Source organism: Protopterus annectens, chromosome 16.part0 (genome assembly GCF_019279795.1).
Source record: "Protopterus annectens isolate FY-2018-M chromosome 16.part0, PAN1.0, whole genome shotgun sequence".
Classification (NCBI taxonomy): Eukaryota; Metazoa; Chordata; order Ceratodontiformes; family Protopteridae; genus Protopterus; species Protopterus annectens.
Window position 1 is genome coordinate 149,464,845 of NC_056750.1, and position 18,209 is coordinate 149,483,053.

The window sequence follows — 18,209 nt, forward strand, 5'->3', positions numbered from 1 at the left end:
ACCCATTCTCCAGTTGCTAGCCCTGCCATACCACACCTCCACACATTTCCCTCTCTGCACGTCTCGGTACTCATCCATTATACTCTCTCGATGCAACCTTCTGCAGGCTCTTCATCCGTTTAGTCCACATACATTTGAGACTTACCTGGATCCTCCTCTAATACTGGTGGACACATCCTTGTGACCCACAAAGTCTGGTTCGTCCCACCAGGGACAGACCTGTTGTTGTGTCACAAGTAGACTTTGCTGGTCTACACTGTTTCTCCCACTGGTAGCATCCTGCCAGGGGTTTGAGATGCAGTGGTTTGCTCACACACTGGACCAGCCTCATTTCCTGGTTGTGCTGATGAAGCATGCCCCCATGGCGTGCCCCATTTTTCATTCCTCTCTTCAGTATTATGCAAGACTACTGTTCTCATAGTATGTGTGGACAGGCACTGTTCATTGATGCTCATAGACTGCTTGGAATACTGTCGTTGAGCATTGTGCACATGTTTGCTGGTATTAATCTACATACTTACATACATTTCCTATTCTGTTGACTGACCATGCTGGATGATATGTTCGTGATAACAGCAGCTAATTGTATATCTGCCATGCCTTCGTGGTAACTCACTTGGACTATAGAGTACAGGGTGGGGAACCTGGGAGTGCTGATTATTTTGTAACTGGGCACAACAAGAGCTGTTTCCTACAGAGTGCCTAAGGCACTGTGCGAGAAGTGTTGGCGGGTATGCGGTGGTGTGCTGGAGGCTCAGACTTGATTACCTCCAGTTATGGCGTATTACACTGAGTTGGCCTCCACATTGCTTAACCAGTGTGGGCATTGCTTACCGCCGCCCAAACTGGTGTATTCCCGCTTGCTGCCACATACCCTCATGCTACTTCATTAACATGTCGGTATTATACATGCTTAAGTCAGGTGTACATGTCAGGTATGACTGGTGACGAAGGTCAGTGTAAGGTGAAGTGGGATTCCAGTTTAGCAGTTATGGATAGGTTACACTGAGGTATTCGGGTTAGGTTTAGTTATGCCATACCTGTGTTGTAGAGTAGATGTGAATAGTGAGGGTGTAGGTAGGTAGGTGGAGTGGGGGACATTTTAACTGTATAGTAGCCCATTAGACTGATTGTGGGGGAGCAGTAGTGCAGGTTTGCAGGATGCTGAGATTTGTATGTGATGCAGGACAGGAGGTGTCAGTGTCACTGGTTGGTGTAGGGGTATGGATTGTTAGTTGGGGGGTGGACTTCATTATTAGTCCATTAGCCATTAGTATATCCCAATATCCCAACCAGCAACGGGGTGTGAAACTGTTTCCAGTTCTGTTTTACATCTTTCTGTATATAGCCGATCTGATGTTCAATTTATGATTCTGCTATGTTTTATTGGTTCACCTTAATGGCATATCTACCTCTCTCTCTCTCTCTATATATATATATATATATATATATATATATATATATACATATGTACATATATACATATACACATACTTAATAATCAGGTTGCTTACTGGCCCAAAGCTATCTTTAGTGAACATATGGGGTGAAAAAAAAACTGATATCAGTATTTCAATTCTAATTAAAGGAGTCATGCTTAATTATATTGTTTTTAAGTTCAAGCTATTTAGACTGATTTAAATAGACAGTGTTACTTTTTTTAATTCCTGCCTATTTTGAATTTCACAGCTTTGTTGCAAGACAGCTTCACTTTAGTCTAAAGTATGGTTCTCAAAAGAAGCTCATGTATTTGGGGAATAGTGATGATTTTTGTTCAAGATTTTAACTTCATACTAAGATGGTTCATTTATTTTTGCTTATTTACAAGGCGTGACACAATTATTGTACAGTCTCGTCAGTGCTATTTGAAACTGAGAGAATTAATTTAATACCAATAAAAATAAATTTCAATTCACTTTTGCATACATTTATACTTCTGCAATTATCCTCACATAGTATTTCACTGATGTGTCTACCTAAATGCTATTGTTGTGAATTTAGCCATCTCAAAATTGATAGCAGTTTAGAAACTCTCTTTTAACAGTTTCCAAATATGGAATTGCACACTTGTGAAGGTATTTCTTCATTGAAACAGTGTAGAACTGCTTTCATTTCTGCAAAACACCTATTGTGCATGTTCCACTTCAAAAATATAATTTATCACCCGCAATGAGCTGCATATGTACTGTGAACACCACAAAGTTCCCAAAACATTTAAAATAGCTCCTGCTACTGCGGTTTCAGTTAAATAGCATGTAATCCACTTATGATAGACTTGCAAACTAGTTCTGTGTTGCCTTCATAGACTAATGGATGTCAGCCAAGCCCATGAAGTGAAGCAAAGAAGACATTTGCCTAAAAGGACAGCCTCCAAGACATCGCTATACTAGGGATCATCTTCTCTGAATAAGGATGGTTTTCAGACAATGAAAAATAATGCAGCTCTTGATTTTATGTAATGCTTTAAACCATCCAAAACTTGTAAGAAATACTGACACAAAATAAGTTAGCACTAAAAACATAGATTTAAAAGCTGAAACAGTTTATATTTGAATGTTTCAAGCTAATCAAATTTTGTTCATGAAACCTGAGCCCTTATGGTATACGGTGACGCTGAAGTGTACCTATATTTTAAGAACAGCTTTTTTTTCCTCAGATTTTTTTGTTATACATGAATCTGTTGATTACACTTTAAAACCAGGAAAAAATAAGTTTTTAGTTTGTGGAACAAAGCAATTATACTCTGAAGTACTGAAAAAGATAAACTTGCTAAGATCCTCCCTGGCATGAGACCCCATCTTAACAGCACTTTGGGGTGCTTACCAAAAGCTTGTTAAGAGCATCCACGTGTGGTTGAGATGGGGTTTTGCATGAGCAGTGCTGGTCAGCAAGGAACAGTATCAGCAGTTAAAACAGGATCTCTGTTGAAATGTTGGCACTTGAAATGCCGAATGTTGACAAGTTAATTAAAAAAAGACCAAAATTACAACAACACAGTAACTCTTGAACATCACTCTTTTCTTTAAACATTTTTTTGCTGGGGGGCAAGTCCCCCATTCTCATATATGTAGGGGGCATATCCCACCACACCTCCCCAACTTATAAACATCAACTCTGACATTGCCATACCTCAGAAAAAAGGGAATATATCAGAAAATGGCATTTTGGACTTAGAATATGCTAGTCAGTTTTTTTGGCCATTCAGTCACTGTGTTTCAGAATGCTGTCTAGTAGCTCCTGACATTTCAAATGGTTACCAATAAAACAGCTTTAAAAACTTTTGTAAATTTATTCTGTGGCACTTATAAATGGAAATGTATTTATTTAAGTTTGATGACAGGGGAAGTCCACTGGGCCAAGAAGAGCGCGTTTTCAGTGGAGGCCCGGGAAGAAAAGCTCCACAATAATTGCAAGTTAAATTTCACATGTTACAAAAGGACATAGTTCATACAGCTAATTAAACATTTACAAATAAGCTCCATGATATTTGCAATTGGCTTGTCACAATGTTACAAAAATGAAAAGACATAATTCAATACAGAAATTTCAACATTTACATAAAGTGAATATTTTTGTTATAAACTCAATTGTAGGTTTAGCATTTCAAAATATATAGCTACTAGCCATTAGCAGGTTAGGAAAATATTATGCATGGAGGGGGTAATAGTATATTTGAGACTGGAGAGTATAGTAGAATAGATATTAGAGAGAAAATTTGTTTTTAGAAGAGGAGGGATTGTTTTGGGTGGGATGAAGTAATAGTTGAGGTATTTGGATGAGTCAGTGCAAGGTGGAATGAAGGGGGAGGGGTTTAAGTTGGAGCATGGCAAGGGCATTCCCATTTGGATGAAAGATGAGAGAGTAGCTGAGATTTAAAATTTGTATGGTTAGGTAGGTCATATAGGTGTGTCAGGAGAGAGTTCCACTGTTTAGCTAAGGAGTGGGACAGTAGTAGATGGCCAGGAGGTCATGCAGGTTTGTGGACCTGAAGGAGATTTTGGTTTTTGGATCTGAGTGAGCGGTTGGGAATGTAAGGTTTTAAGGAAGTAGCAAGAGCTGGGCAGTTGGCAGGTTTAAAGATGAGCCTGTGGGCAATGGTGAGTTGCAGGTAACTGAGGTAGTTGGGTAGTTCAAGCCAGTTGAGGGTGAGGAGGGAGTGGCAGTGGTGGGATGAGTTTTTTTGAATTGGTTGGAAATTTGGAGATCTTGTGGTAGCAGGATTCAAGTTTGGACCGAAGGCCAAGATGGAGATTGGTGAAAAAAGGGGCACCGTATATAAGGGAGGGGAATAGGAAGGTGGATGCAAGAGTTTGACGGGTAGAGGGGCTTAGGAAGTGGTTGTGGCTGTAGAGGAGACCTAACTTTTGGTGGATATTCTTGATTGTGGAGTGGATGTGGGTGTCAAAATTTAGTTCTTCATCAATAATGATGTCAAGAAGCTTGGTGTTGGGAACAGTTTCAAGGAGGGTTTTGTTTTGGCTCTGTATGGTGAATGTGGATTTGTCAATAGAGTTTTTGTTAGGGGAAAAACATTACTTTGGTTTTATTTGCATTTAGTGCCAAATGGTTAGAGTGTATCCAGGTTTCTGCTTTGGAGAAGGCTAGTTGGGTTTTTGCTAGGAGATCGGAGGGGGTGAAGGCTGAGCAGATGATTGTTGAGTCATCTGCATACTGGATGATAGATGAGTCTAGGACGGATTGCTGAAAGTTGTTAATGAATAGGTCGAAGAGAAGAGGGCCAAGAACAGAACCTTGTGGGACACCTGTGGGTGTTGGAAGGAAGGGGGATGTTGAAATTTTCCATTGGACAGCTTGTTGGTGGTTGGACAAGTAGCTGTAAAACCAGGCAATGATGGTGGGAGAGAGGTGTAGGGTAGAGAGCTGGGATATAAGTGTGAGATATTGTCAAAGGCCTTTGACAGATCTAGGAATAATGTGGATACAAACTTGTCTGAGTCGCGTTCAAGGTTTATGATTTCAAGAAAGGAAAGAAGAGCAGTCATGGTGCTGTGGCCAGTAAGGAAGCTGTGTTGGGTAGGGGAGAGGAGATTGTTTAGTGTTAGGTGTGCCATGAGTTGTGCTTGTATTGTTTTCTCTAGTATTTTACAAAGAGAAGAAAGGATGGCAATAGGCCTGAAGTTGGTAGTATCAGTTTTTTTTGCCACCTTTGTGGAGGGGATGATGTAAGCATAGCACCAGAGAGAAAGGATGTATGATTCTTACATGGATCTATTTATAAGAATAGAGATGGGATAGGCAATGCTGTCTGCAGCTTGTTTGAGGAAGGTGGGTGGAAGGTTGTCGGGTGCAGTGCAACAGGAGTTGAGTTTCAGGAGAAGTCTTTTATAGTGCTTGTGGGGATGGGCTTGAGGCAGAAGGATGTGGAGGAAGGTTGATGATTGGGTGGTGGTTGGGAGATGAGGGGGTGGGAAGGAGGCTGATAGTTTAGCTATGCAATCTATGAAGAATGAGTCGAACTGGCTGGCTGTTTCAAGGTTGGAGAGGTTGCGGTCTGGGCAGGGGTTTTCTTTGTTGCCAGGATGCAGGATGGATGAAATGGAGTCCCAGATTTTTTTGGGGATTTGTTGAGTGCAAGGACTGAAGATTGAAGTAGTGGGCTTTGTGGTCTTTAATTATTAATTTTTTTGCAGAGTTTAATAGTTGCTTATACTCTAGGAAGGTGTTAGGGTTTTTATGTTTTTAATATTGTTTCCATTTTTGTCCCTTTGGTGCAAGGCTAGTTTAGTATTGTTTGATAACCATGGGCAGGGATTGGTTTTGATGCGTTTGGTTTGAGGGGGGTGCTTGCTGATTGAGATGGGTTAGGAATGAGTGGTTAAAGTAGGAAACGGCATCATCTAGAGGAAGGTTTTTTAGAGGGGACCAGTCAGTATGCTTTAGAGAAAGTTAGAGGGCTGAAAGAGGAGAGGTTGCGGGTTTGGATGTAGTGGTGTTGTTTATGCAGTGGAGATGGGAGCTGGTCTGTGAAGGCTGGTAAATGATCACAGAGAGGATCAGGTAATGTCCCAGCTTTGGTGATAAGGTTAGGGTGAGTTATTAGGATCCACTCAATGATGGTACCAGATGTACCATCTTTATTTGGTCTGGTTGGAGATTGTATTAGTTGGGAGAAGTTTTACAGGTTAATTGTGTGGGATGGGGCTTCAGAGTTAATAGTATTACACTTGATGTTGGTATCACCAAATATATAGGTTTAATTTTTTATACTGGAGGAGAACCAGGACAGGGTGTTTTCAAGAGTTTTGATATCACCACGGGGAAAATAGAGGGCAGCGATACATATAGACTTGTGGTTGCTTATTTTTAGTAAACCTATTATAATTTCAGCATTGGCAAAGGTTGGTATTTTCTTGGAGTAGGGAGTTATGATATGGGAGGTGGGGTAGATTATTGCTACTCCCCTCCTTTTTTGTGGACTCTGTCTTTGCAAATGGTGTGGAAACCTGGTGGTAGGATTTCACTATCTTTTATATAGGAAGTAAAGCATAGTGCTATGGAGAATCACTTTGCTTCTACTTGCCATAGCATTTCTTCCCTGATTTTGCAGTGTATCCCTGATTTTATTTCATATTTTTGCCCTGTTCATTGTAACATCTTTGATTTCTTTCTGGGAAATCATTGAGGATTATAGTTTGTCAATAATGCCAGGCAATAGGGTCAAATACTTATTGCTCTAAAAATTAATGTTAAACAAAAACACTACAGAAATATATTAGGCCACTGATCATAATATGTGTTCTCATCATGAATGGCAAGATTCACCTCTTAAGCTTCACTCTCAAAGAAAATTGGTTGACATCCGTATCTCAGACATACAATAAGCTGGTTATGGTCAGAGACCCATTCATAATCCCCCATGTTACAACCAGTTTCTGAAGTACAAATCTAACAAGTTTGTTATAGCAAGGTTAATACATCATAGCTTAACTACAATTGAATATTGGATGAGCAGACAAATGCCTGCCTTCACAGACTTGCTTCAGAGAAAATATGACAATTTAAAGGCTGTTAATACATTTAACACTGCTGCAAAAACAAAATGCAAAAATGCATTTGAAGCTTTTGACAGAATATATTTCACTTTGCTGCAGTATGTACTGTCAAATTCAGTACAGCTTCAAAGAAACCACAGTCTGGTATACATTTTAGTGAAGTCTATCTTATATAGCTACTGTAAACTTAAAATAACATTCAAAGAATACCAATGAAATGTAGAAAGCATACATTATAAATGTGATATGATTGCAGTAAAAGTCAACTAAATGCCATATATCTCAATAAATATCAATATGTCTACAAGTCTATTTTTAAAGTATAGTTAATACACAAGCAAAATAAAATGTGCAAAATTCTGACATATAGAACAAGAGATAATGATCAGTTATGTAATTATAACCTGTTTAAAAGTTCTTGACTCAATGACAATAACTTTTTCTCAGGAGATTCACTTCACTCTGCTCTAAAAGTAAATTACCTGTATTACTTTTTGAATCCATAGCAAGCTGGTAATGACTGACAATTTGTCTATAATTTTCTTTACTAATATTTTAATATAGTAAAATAAAATATAACATGAACAAAATCTACTGCGTTATCAAGGTAAAACCTTGTTTTGTTCCAAATTTTCAATTATTAGCAAACTATTATAAAATGAGAGAAATGTTTACACAGAGAAAAATGAAGATATAAGATATCAATATCTATATATAAACTAACCAGATGATACAAGAATCAATGAATGATTACACACACATGATTTATATATATATATATATATATATATATATATATATATATATATATATATATATATATATATATATATATGTGTGTGTGTGTGTGTGTAGGTCCACTTTTAAATTTCAAAACTCCAAAACCATGAACCTCAAAATCCCAAAGCTTAGGGGTTTGAAGTTTTGGAATCTCAAAATGAAAAAAAAAAAAAACAAAACACCTAAAAACAATAAAACTTCATCAATCACATTTTACGCGGGGGGGCAAGACCCTCTGTGCCCCCCACACCCCCTGATACTTAAATATACCAGCTCCGAGATCGGACTACAGTGAAGAGAAAGGCAAACTTCCTGTTCCGCACTGATAAGTTTCAAGATTCTAAAACTTCAAACATCTGAGCTTTGGGAATGTGAGGTTCGAAATTTAAAAGCGGACCCATATATATATATATATATATATATATATATATATTTATACATATATATATATATATATATATATATATATATATATATATGGGTCCACTTTGTAAATCTGAAATACTGAAATCTCGAATTTCAGTATTTCAAACTTACAAAGCCGCAGACTCACATTTCCGAAACCGGCAGAAGCGAGAAATTCAAAATACCGAAGCACAGATATTTTGAATTTCTGCTTCCATTGGCATGATATGTGGATGTTTAGGTTTAATTTTGGTAAGTCTGTGTGTGAAAGTATGTTGGTTAGGGGTTTAGTGCGTGTAAGTGTGTGTTGTGACTGTTATGTGTGTGTTTAAGGGACTGTAAGATGTGTGTGTGTGTGTGTGAGTTTCGTTTGTGCTTTTGTTTGTGCGATCTCGGAGTTAGAATATATAAGTAGGGTGTGTGTGTGGGGCTTAGCCCCCCTGCTTATATGTAGTTTAGATTAGTTTGTTTGATGGTGGGGGGGAGTTGTGTGTATGTTTATGTGTGTACTGTATGTGTAGTGTAATTACAGGATTTTGAATTTCGCGGTTGTGTGTTTTCCGGCTTAGTGGTTTTGAAATGTTGAATTTCAAGATTTCAGTATTTTGAAATTACAAAATGGACCCATATATATATATATATATATATATATATATATATATATATATATATATATATATATATACACTTAGCCTCTGTGGGATGCACAAGCCAGTGTATAGCCTGGATAAATGGGGATGGTTACATCACAAAGGGCATCTAGTGTAAAATTTCTACCAGATCAAATATGTGGACAACAGTACAGATTTCCATATGAAATTGGTCACGGTCCAGGTTAGCAATGGCTACCACCTGTACTGTTAGCCAACAGGTTGCTGGTGGAAATTAGGCTACTGTTGGCCGAAGGAGAAGGAGAAGAAGTAGGGGAAAGCATGCCTGGAGACAGGAGGAGAGGAGGAAGGTTAGGAGTGTGGAAGTGAGGGTAGGAACTTTGAATGCTGGCAGTATGACTGGTAAAGGAAGAGAGCTGAGAAGGAGGGGTGACATATTGTGCGTGCAAGAGACCAGATGGAAGGGGAGTAAGACCAGGTGTATCAGAGGTGGGTTCAAATTGTTCTACCATGGCGTGGATGGGAGGAGAAATGGGGTAGGGGTTATCCTGAAGGAACAGTATGTCAAGAGTGTTTTGGAGATGAAAAGAGTGTCAGATAGAGTGAGGTCTATGAAGCTGATAATTGATGGTGATATGATGAATGTTGTTAGTGTATATGCTCTGGAAGTTGGGTGTGTGGTGGATGACAAAGAAGAATTTTGGAGCAAGTTGGATGAAGTGGTGGAGAGTGTACCCAAGGGTGACAGAGTGGTGATGGCAGCAGATTTCAATGGACATTAAGTTGATTGGAACAGAGTGAATGAGGAGGTGATGAGTAGGTATGGTGTTAAGGAGAAGAATGCAGAAGGTCAAATGATAGCGGGATTTGCAAAAACAATAGAACTGGCTGTGGTGAATATGTATTTTAATAAGGGGGAGGAGCATAGGGTGATGTACAAGAGTGGAGAATATGCACTCAGGTGGATTATGTCCTATGCAGGAGGGCCAGTCTGAAGGAGATTGGAGACTGCAAAGTGGTGACAGGGGAAAGTGTAGTTAGGCAACATAGGATGGTGGTCTTTAGGATAGGATGACGTTGTGATCAAGAAGAAGAGTAGGAGAGTAAGGGCAGTGCCAAGGATCAAATGGTGGAAGATGGAAAAGGATGACTGCAAGGTGGAGTTCAGGGAAGAGTTAAGACAGGCACTGGGTGGCAGTGAAAAGTTACCAGACAGCTAGGCAGCTATAGCAGAGGTGGGAAGGGACACAGCTAGAAAGGTACTTGGTGTGACATTTGGACAGAGGAAGGAGGACAAGGAGATCTGATGGTAGTATGAGGAATTACAGCAGAGTATACAGAGGAAGAGGCTGGTGAAGCAGAAGTGGGATTGTCAGAGAGATGAAGAAAGTAGACAGGAGTATAAGGAGATGAGGTGTATGGTGAAGAGAGAGGTGGTGAAGGCTAAGGATAAGGCATACGGAGAGTTGTATGAAGGGTTGGACACTAAAGTGAGAGAAAGGTAGCTGTACCGATTGGCTAGCAGAAAGACAGAGCTGGGAAAGATGTGCAGCAGGTTAGAGTGATAAAGGATAATGAGGGAAACATACTCACAAGTGAGGAGAGTGTGTTGGGCAGATGGAAAGAGTACTTTGAGGGGCTGATAAATGAAGAGAATGAGAGAGATAGAAGGTTGGATGATGTGGGGATAGTGAATCAGGAAGTGCAGTGGATTAGCAAGGAGGAAGCAAGGACAGCTAGAAGGAGGATGAAGAATGGAAAGGCTGTTGGCCCATATGATATACCTGTGGAAGCATGGAGGTATTTAGGAGAGATGGCAGTGGGATTTTTAACCAGATTGTTTAACGGAATCTTGGAAAGTGAGAGGATGCCTGAAGAGTGGAGCAGAAGTGTACTGGTATAGATTTTTAAAAATAAGGGTGATGTGCAGTTCTGTAGTATTTACAGAGGGATAAAATTGATCAGCCACAGCATGAAGTTATGGGAAAGATTAGTGGAAGCTAGATTAAGAAGTAAGGTGATGATTAGTATGGCTCCATGCCAGGAAAGAGCAGTACAGATGCGATGTTTGCTCTGAGGGTGTTGATGTGGAAGTATAGAGAAGGTATTTCAGAACTTAGAGAAAGCATATGACAAGGTGCCCAGAGCAGAGGTGTGGTATTGTATGAGGAAGTCGGGCGTGGCAGGGAAGTATGTAAGAGTAGTACAGGATATGTATGAGGGCAGTCTGAAAGTGGTGAGATCTGTGGTAGGAGTGATGGATGCATTCAAGGTGGTGGGATTACATCAAGGATCAGCTCTGAGTCCTTTTTTATTTGCATTGGTGATGGACAGGCTGACAGACAAGATCAGGCAGGAGTCCTCGTGGACTATGATGTTTGTGCATGACATTGTGATCTGTAGTGACAGTAGGGAACAGGTTGAAGAGACCCTGGAGAGGTGGAGATATGCTCTAGAGATGAGAGGAATGAAGGTCAGCTGGACTAAGACAGAATATATGTGTGTGAATGAGAGGGTGGACAGAAGAATTGTGAAGATGCAGGGAGTAGAGATGGCAAAGGTAGATGAGTTCAAATACTTGGAATCAACAATTCAGAGTAATGGTGAGTGTGGAAGAGAGGTTAAGAAGAGAGCACAGGCAGGATGGAGTGGGTGGAGAAGAGTATCAGGAGTGATTTGTGACAGATGGGCACCAGTAAGAGTGAAAGGGACGGTCTACAAGATGATAGTAAGACCAGGTATGTTATATGGTTCGGAAACAGTGACACGGACGAAAAGGCAGGTATCAGAGCTGAAGGTGGCAGAGTTAAAGACATTATGATTTGCAGTGGGTAATGACAAGGATGGATAGGATTAGAAATGAGTATGTTAGAGGTTCAGCTCAGGTTGGACGATTTGGAGACAAAGGCAGAGAGGTTGGTTTGGACATGTGCTGAGGAGGGATGCTGGGTATACTGGTAGAAGGATGCTAAGGATGGAGCTGCCAGGTATGAGGAAGACAGGAAGGCCTAAGATAAGGTTTATGGATGCGGTGAGAGAGGACATGCAGGTGGTTGGTGTGACAGAGCAAGATGCAGAGGACAGGAAGAAATGGAAACAGATGTTCTGCTGTGGCGACCCCAACAGGAGAGGCCGAAAGAAAAAGAAGATATATATAAAGTACATGCCTAATGTTTATTAGTGTCACAAATTATGAGATAGAATACTAGTCATATTTTGAGAATGAATGAATTATATTTATTAAGCAGTTGTCCCACATAAAGCCATAACTTCAGACCATATATATTATTGTCATTATTTATCATAAATAGCTGACAAAATAAAAATAAACTCCACCAAAGAGAGACTAGGAATACACACTGATATTTTCCAAATGCTACTGCCAATACGCATCACATGAATGTGTTTCTTATGATGTATCTGTACAAGAAGGAATGGAGGAGTTAGACAAGACCAATAATTTAGACAGCTGAGAACTGTCATACTATAAAGTTTGAGTCAATTTAGGTTGTGCCTCTAAAGTGCCCTTGATTTGTAGCACATACCCAATTCATTAATGTAGGTTACTTTGCATTGTAATTATCTTTGCATTGTATTTTCATTGGCCAGCCTAGGTTGTGCCTGAAAAGTGTCTTTGGATCACAGTAGCCAACCAGCTAATAAATGTATAAATTAATAAATTAACATTAATAATGGATATAAAATAAGTTAATAAATGAAATAAAATTATGTTAATGTCTGCTCAAAATTCCTGTAATCTTGTACAAGGAAAATGCATCTTTTCCTAATCCATGTTTATACTTCTTACATGCATTATTCCTTTAATTACTAACTTCATAAGGTATACAAAAATCTCTATGAATAAAATTCTCCAAAATGAAGATAATATAAGAAAAGGCTATTTCAGTTTACATACTGGGTGGTGTAATTCAAGGACCAAAACTGATGTATTTGAAATGACATAACTTTAATAAAGAATGTGCCTGGGAGTATTTACTATGTAAGATTTAAAGATGGGGAACCCCATAGCACTCTACCTACTACACTATTCTGCCATATAGAGCCAGGGAGTATATACAGCAACAGGCATCTAGAGGCACAGTCCTTACCTTAGGGATAAAGGGTCAAACTTCCCACAAAATTAGTTTAATCCTACAGTAGCATGTTTCGTAAATTATTTTCCTTGTGAAAATGCACTTTGTTTTTTGTTATATTAGGAGGTTTAATAGCAAGTCTGATGGGGTGCCTATATATATATATATATATATATATATATATATATATATATATATATATATACACACACACACACACATAAACACAAATATATTTATAGACATACATCTATATCTATACATATAGATATAGATCTATGTCTATATCTATTTATATCATCTAATATAGATAGATAAATATAGATATAGAGATAGATATGTGGCTATATAGATATATGACTATCTCATCATTGAGTGAGCTGTCAAATGGGCAAATACAAAAAGAGTGATCTTTTTAGACTGAAACCCCACACCCTTTGAAGATGAACTATCCTAACTCAGAGATCACACATCAGAGGATTAAGAGCAAATTCACAAACCTCACTGTACTGCGATCTGGCATGCAAAGCAACCATATATATATATATATATATATATATATATATATATATATATATATATATATATATATATATATATATATATCTATACCTATATATAAAGATAGCTAGGGATATATATATATATATATATATATATATATAGATATATAGATATATATAGATATATATATCAGAAAAGGATAAACTTCACAGTACCTCCAAGAAAAGCCAGGAGCGCACCAATAAGTGCCAAATGACTGCCATTAATAATCCACAGTTTAATGACAAAAATAGTGAAACACGAACACGAACAAATTCGATAAGCAGACTGGTAACAAACAAATAAACAAAAAAGGCAAACTAGTAGAGTTAAGCGCTTTCAACCATTACTGGTCTTCATCAGAACTACTAATTACTTGTGAATCTGCTTCTTAAGTAACCTTAGTGGCGCCAAAACCACTCATTAATATTTAAAAACATACTAACATATATATATACAAATACAAATGTATGTGCATATGGTTATGCAAATAGTTGCAAAAAATCGTCTACCCGTAATATACATAATACATAAAATACTGTGCTTTAAATAAATGCATCAGTAAATGCATCAGTAAAATATGAGGTCTTAATAAAATACTATCATATTAATACATAAACATTTTGTATGAACAGTGTAACAGGAACATCAGCGAACCTATTAGTGTATAAAAAAGTTAACTAATAATGACCAAATATATATGTTTGTGTGCAAATAAATACAAATAATGATGTTCTAGATAATAAAATTTGATTAATTAAATAACTGGTATTTTAAATGACAATAATAGTGATGATGATAATAATTAATACAATAACAATAAGTATAACTATAACAGCAACATAGACAGCGAAGATGGGTATGGACTATTATATATTCGTACTTCAACCAACATATATAAAAAATTTTTTTATTTAAAAGTATGTTAAAAACTTATTAAAATTTCATAAAATTTTTATATATATAAAATTTAATAGTAAACCTTAACTAAAAACTTTATTATTTTATATATGATTGTAAATTATTTTATTTATATATATAAATATTATAATGAATTCATGTATAAATACATTTATAAATAAAAATTAAAAATTAATATTAACAAGTAATAAATAAATTATTAATAAATAAATAAATAATTGTATGTCGTATTCTTGTTAAATATCTCACTTTATACTAATAATAACGATTTAGTAGATATAAATTCATTTAAACCAGGAAAAGTGGTGGCATCTAAATATATCTGCCACCACGTTTCTTTAAATGCAAGTAAACTTTTAACATCACCACCTCTAGGATCTATATCAATAACGTCAAGAATGCTAAACATAAAATTATGATCAACACCTTCAGTCTCTACATGTCTGGATAGTGCATTAGTTTTATCCTTAGTCTTGATGCTGTATATATGGTCATATATACATTTTTTAAGACATCTTTCTGTCTTTCCAATGTAAAAACCTGAGCATTTACTACACTTTGCTAAATATATTACATTTTTTGTATTGCAATTACCATATCTACATTTTATATTAGATTTTAAGCCATTCCTTAGTTGTATTTTATTTTCCAAAGACATATATCTGCATTGATTGCAAAATCCACATTTACTACTTCTTGTGTTGTTATTTAAATAGTTTTTATTTTTCCCCTCACTATGTCTGTGTTCCAAAAGATATTTCATATTTTTACCCATTTTATATATAAAATTAGGTTTAGATCCCAATAATTTTATTAAACTAGTGTCACTACTAATCAAATACCAAAATTTAAAAATAATCTTTTTGATCTGGTCTACACCCATGTTGTATTGTAGTATGAACATTTTATGATAGTTATTATTTAATGTATTTGTATGGGAATTAATATCATCATTTTGAAAAATTATATCACCAACTCCCAAAAGTGGTCTATATTTAATATTCCATTGGTTTGTAACATATGTTATTATTGTGTCCATCATTTCTTCTGGATATCCTTTTTGAATAAATAAACTTTTAATAAACTGTAATTCTTTTTTCATGTCTTCAAAATTTGATACCGTACGTGCTACATGGACACATTACCCTTTAAAAACATTTTGTTTAACTTTATGTGGATGACAACTACTGTATGCTAAATAACTATTAGAAAAAGTACTCTTCCTATGAATGGTAGAATATACATTACCATCATTGTAAGAGATGTGAGTGTCCAGGTATGGTAATCCATTTTTACCTTCAGTATAAGTAAATTTTAAATATTCACTACTTGTGTTTAAAAATCCTATAAATAGTTGCAACATTTCTTGCTCACCTTCCCATAGGATGTAAATATCATCAAGAAACCTAGAATAGTATCTTACATATCTAAAATATAGACTGGGGAACAAAATGGTGTCCTCCCAATGTAGCATAACAAGGTTGGCATATATGGGGGCACTATGCACACAGACACACACACACACACACACACACACACACACACACACACACACACACACACACACCCGTGTGTGTGTGTGTGGGGGGGGGGTGTATTCATGTATGTGTGTATATGTATATGTGTGCATGTATGTATGTGTGTGTGTGATTGCATGTGCATCTGCATGTGTGTGTGTGTGTGGGGGTGCATGCACGTGTGTAAATGTGTAAGTATGTATGTGTGTGTGTGTGTGTGTGTGTGTGTGTGTGTGTGTGTGTGTGTGTGTGTGTGTGAGTGTGTGTGTGTGTGTGCAAGTGTATGTGTTTGTGTGTGTCTGTATGTATGTATATGTATGCATGTATATGTGATGGGGTTGTTCCTGATATTAACACTGGAACTGATAGAAGCACTACTGTTAGTGATGACTTGAACTCAAATGTTGTTAATAATTGTGTTAGACCTGAAAGTATTGCGAACCATACTGTTAATGTTGATAAAACTGTGTCTAAAGTGAATGAAGGTAATGTCACTAATGCACCCATTGGTTGCAATTCAGCTACCGGTAGTGTTACACCTACGGGAGACCAAGTAGTAAGGAGTAAGACGAGGAGACCGGTCGTTGTATCTGAGGCCCCTGCCGCTATTACTTCCTGCGGTATTGAGCCATCTTTTCGCTTTGACAAGTCCCACCCTTTTCCCATAAGAATAGATCAGAGGGAAGGAAGGGTGAGGTCCCAGAGCAGGGGGAGGCAAAAGAGGAAATTGCCTGCCGAAGCCCCTATGAACATGAATTTGAAGAAAATGTGGCAAGGGAGGGGGACTCTTTAGTGTTTAACATTTCTTCTAGGGTTCTCTCCGGTGCTGAGGAATCTATTTTAGCTAAAGGGTTATCCTTCATCCCTACCACCTATAGTACTATTGAAGAGTCCTTACGTGATTTTAAATTATTTGTTAGGAATTTATCATTGAAGTTGATGTTTAATAGTAACAATGATTGTGGATTTACTCATAGTGGTTTTAAGAGACCGAGTGTATTTATCCCCCCTATGCATCCATTGTTGGGAGCATTCAGCAAAATGGTCGAGGATGATTTTTACAGGATGTGTAATGTGAAACAAAGGAGGAAGGATAATTTAACACATGCTGAAAGGGCAGCACTTAGAACATTAATGAATGACTACTCTATTACATTGAGGCCAGCTGACAAGGGAGGAGGAATTGTGGTGATGGACACATGTGAGTATTTAGATGCTGTTAGGATTATGTTGGATGACCGTAAGTTTTATGAACGTGTTTCCTATGATTCTCTAGCTAATTACAGCATGAAGATTCATGGTGTCTTGGAGGATTTGTTGAATAAGGGTCTGATAGATGACTCCTTATACTCTTTTTTGGAGGTGTCACATCCCCTGGTCCCTTTTATCAAGGGGCTGCCTAAGATTCACAAAAGTTTGGTCAATCCACCACTTCGACCTATTGTGTCAGGAGGTGGGTGGTTGACCGAGCCTTTTTCCTTGTATTTAGAGAAGTTTTTGAGACCTGTTGTTGATGCTCACCCGTTTATTTTGAGGGATACCAAGCAGTTTCTAGTGGATCTATATGAACATCTGAGGAATGATTCAGATTATCAGGACTACTTGTTTGTTACTTTGGATGTGAATTCCTTATTTACTGTGATTCCCAACCGAATAGGTTTGGACTACATTAGGCGACATCTTAGCAGCCACTCAGAATATAGTGTCGATAAGATTGGTATTTTGTTAAATTTTCTGGATGTAGTTTTACACAATAATGTGTTTGGATTTGAGCAGGAGTTCTTTCTACAGTTGGATGGCGTAGCTATGGGCACTTCGTGTGCCAATAGCTACGCTAACCTGTTTATGGCTGAATGGGAGGTTGAATTCATGACCTCACATCCCAGCTTTCTAGCCCATGTTTCATTCTATAGGCGCTTTGTAGATGACCTCTTCCTGCTATGGAAGGGGTCAGTTGAACAATTGGAATCCTATATCATCGATCTAAATGTTTGTACTGAGTATCTTAAATTTAGTTATGAGTTTTCTTATACTAGGCTTCCTTTTTTGGATGTATTTGTAGAGCGCCTTCCTAATGGTATTATCAACACTGGGGTGTATAGGAAGTCATGTCATAAGAACTCCATTTTACACAGACACAGTATGCATCCTGGCCATATCTTCCACAATATTGTTAGGGGACAAAGTATGAGGACTTCTAGGTATAACCCTACAGAGCAAGGGTTTCATCAGGATTTACTAGATCTGGATAGGAGGTTGGCATCTCGGGGTTACAAGATGGACGATATTATAAAAGGACATGATAATATACTTGAGTTGAGGTCT